This window comes from Terrapene carolina, unplaced genomic scaffold (genome assembly GCF_002925995.2).
Source record: "Terrapene carolina triunguis isolate 2854851 unplaced genomic scaffold, T_m_triunguis-2.0 Scaffold402, whole genome shotgun sequence".
In the NCBI taxonomy this organism is placed as follows: domain Eukaryota; kingdom Metazoa; phylum Chordata; order Testudines; family Emydidae; genus Terrapene; species Terrapene triunguis.
Genome location: NW_020664753.1, coordinates 2,133,805 through 2,137,535, shown reverse-complemented (window position 1 = coordinate 2,137,535; position 3,731 = coordinate 2,133,805).

Sequence of the window (3,731 nt, the reverse complement as noted above, 5' to 3'; positions counted from 1 at the left end):
GGAGGCCTGAGAGGAGAGATCTGGCCCAAGCAAGCAAAGAAATCAGGACTCCTGAATGGAGTGGACTCCCACTCCTGCACTGATGACTTGGAGTGGGAAAGCTGGAGATCGTTCTGGGCATGTGTAACTAGCAGAGTTCCCAATTACCCTGCTGATAACCCAAGCAGACACTGACCTAGCCAGTAACACAAGGCTAATATTTTCCTTCAGATAAACTGTTCCCAAGCTCATTCTCCAAAATATTGGAACATGCTTTGCATCAATATCAGGTTGGCATGGCTTCTTTTTCCAGCAATGTTTTTCTTTTGTTTTCCCTCCTTTGCACAAAGCACACGAGCTTCATGTCCATCAAATGGAAAACTGCACTCAGTAGTGTTTGGAGTTTCCATTTGCTGTGGAGCCCTCCTGGAGATTCCAGCACCACGCAAGGTCGTTCGCTGTACTACCAGTTCTGCCTTCTGCAGCTGGAAGCTGATTTCTCCTGATGTGGGTGACCCAAAAAAGACAGGACCTCACCCTCCACTGAAGGGGGTGAACTACCGCCCACCCAGCAGGATGGGGAGAGAGCTGCTGTTCCAAGGGCATCAGAAGCAGCAAGGTGAAAAGCACGGCGATCAGCCTGCCCCAGGGCAGTCCCTCCACGCTGCTATAGTCACATACAAGTTGCTTGTGCCTGCTGCTTTCCCAGTGGATGAAATGTAATATGCAGCGGTGGCACAAGTACAATTGCCAGTTGTGGGTACTATCATCAATCACCCAATACACAGTAATTAATAAGGCCTACTTCAAACAATGCCGCTGGGGCTTTTTTATTAAATCAAAAGGTCTGTCAAATTCTGACAGATGCGCAACAAATTGAGAGGGAAGAGAGACAGTCTGCCCAAGGGCCCATCCACTCCGTTGCTGGCAGTTCATTTACAGTCGTCCCTTTTGTTCCTCAGCAAAGGATACAGCCTGTCACAAATAACTATGAACCCCTTTGCTTCTTCAATCCACATCTCCAGCAGTGTCACTGGCTTCCCTGGAGGGTCATCGAAACTGAGAGCTCCAGTCTGAATTCCTTAAAGAACTCAGAACATTCATGACACAAATAGCTTCCCCCTCCCCATCCCAATCCACCTTCCCTAACTCAGCTACTTCCTCATCTTCACCTTTCCTTCCAAACACCGTTCATTATTAAAGGGCCACCCTCTACCTGAAATCTAAGCAGTTTTTAAAAATGAGTCAATAGCAGTATCAGGTACTAGGTCAGCCCTCCTAGCAACTTCTGTGATTTTATAATCACATCTTCCTTTAAAAAAAACAAACAAAAAAAACTTTAAAAAGCAACAGAGGGTCCTGTGGCACCTTTAAGACTAACAGACGTATTGGAGCATAAGACTTGCGTCTGATGAAGTGGGCAATCACCCACGAAAGCTTATGTTCCAATACTTCTATTAGTCTTAAAGGTGCCACAGGACCCTCTGTTGCTTTTTACAGATTCAGACTAACACGGCTACCCCTCTGATACTTAAAAAAAACTTTGTCTCTGTACTGCTGCTGTGTGAAAATCCCAAATGGGGAAATGGCTGACTATGCAAAGGAAACACAGATTCATAGACTTTAAGGCCAGAAGGGACCATCGTGATCATCTAGTCTGACCTCCTGCACATCACAGGCCACAGAACGTCACCCACTCCTGAAATAGACCCCTAACCTCTGGCTGAGTTACTGACGTCCTCAAATCATGGTTTAAAAAGACTACAAGTGACAGAGAATCCATCATTACACTAGTTTAAACCTGTAAGTGACCCGTGCCCCATGCTGCAGAGGAAGGTGAAAAACCCCCCAGGGTCTCTGCCATCTGACCAGGGGGAAAATTCATTCCCGACCCCAAATATGGCGATCAGTTACACCCTGAGCATGTGGGCAAGACCCATCAGCCAGACACCTGGGAAAGAATTCTCTGTGGTAATTCAGAGCCCTCCCCATCTTATGCCCCATCACCGATCATTGGAGCTATTTACTGCTAGCAGTCGCAGATTGGCTACATGCCATTGTAGGTTGTCTCATCAGACCATCCCCTCCATAAACTTATCAAGCTCAGTCTTGAAGCTCAGTAGGTTTTTGCCCCCACTTAGGGTGACCAGATGTCCTGATTTTATAGGGACAGTCCCGATTTTTGGGTCTTTTTCTTATATAGGCTCCTATTACCCCTCACCCTCGTCCCGATTTTTCACACTTGCTGTCTGGTCACCCTACCCCCACTGCTCCCTTTGGAAGGCTGTTCCAGAGCTTCACTCCTCTGATGGTTAGAAACCTTCTAATTTCAAGCCTAAACCTGTTGATGGCCAGTTTATATCCATTTGTTCTTATGTCCACATTGGGGCTTAACTTAAATACCTCCTCTCCCTCACTGGTATTTATGAGGGAAATTAACTATACACAAAAACTCTGGTTCTCGTCTAATTTGCATCAGACTTACACTCCTGCAATTCTATTGCCAGTCTCACGATATTTGGTATTTTTCCTAAAGCCTGAACTGTGGGTCTTCAGAGATTGCAAGAGAATCTCAGCTTTCATTTGCAGAAAAGAATTATAAAAAAAAGGAAAGTTTTGTAAAGAGGCAATAAGAATCAGTGGTGTTACACCTGATTTATAGCAGTGCAAATGAGAAGAGAATTGGGCCCAAAGTGCTGTCATAGCAAACAAACTGGAAACAGAAAGAATAAATATTTATTCTGAGATGTGTGTCAATTGGAACAATAGTAAGCGCAACATTTTCAGAGAGACGCAGACAGGTCTCTAATATCAAGAACCTTGCTCAAATTTTCAAGGTAACTATGCAGCAGTGACCTGCTCTGTTTACCTAATTAAATCTTAATTAGATAATTAAGCTTAATTAAACCTTCTCTGACTCTGGTGTAAATCAGGAGTAACTCCCCTGAAGTCAGTGTGGTTACAACATGTGCAAGTGAGACAATGAGGCCACTTTGGAATCTCATTTTCAGAAAATCAAAATTGTTTTCCCTTAATTAAAGATGTTAGCCAAATTCAGATCTGTTATAATCAAGTAATTCCAGAGTAACTCCATCATTATTGCTTGTATTTATACAACCAAGTTCAGGGCCCCATTGTGCTAGGCACTGCACATATACAGAGTTAAGAGACAATCCCTGCCCTGAAGAGCTCACAAAAAGAACAAAAGGGAGAAATAGGACTGTTATGCCCATTTTACAGATGGGGAACTAAGGCACACAGAGATTAAGTAACTTGACCAAGGTCATGCAGGGACTCTATGGCAGAGCCACCAATGAAACCTAGATCTCATACGTCCCAAATCACCAGACCATCTTTCCTCTCCTTTAAAGGGCAATGAGGTTACACACAATTTACACTGATCAGAATTTAGCCACATGCAATTGCATACAATGTCTATTATGCCTTTGCAGCAGCATGAAGATTGGGAACAGGTGATATGGACTTGGCCAACTTCTTCATACAATGAAAATATGGCCATAAAGAATGAGAGGGGAAATACTTTCCTCCACAGAAATGTGTGCAAAGAAAACAAGGGTATTCTTAGCTGCAAACCCACTTTCCTGAATTTGGCTGCTTTGCAAAGAAGTGAGAAAGCTCAGAAGGTTTTGGGGGGTGTTTTTTGTTTTCGGAGGAGTGAATCATGACAAGATTCTGGAAACTTGGCACCTTCCTGTCTCCCAGCCCTGGCCCAGTGCCTGACCTGTACATGG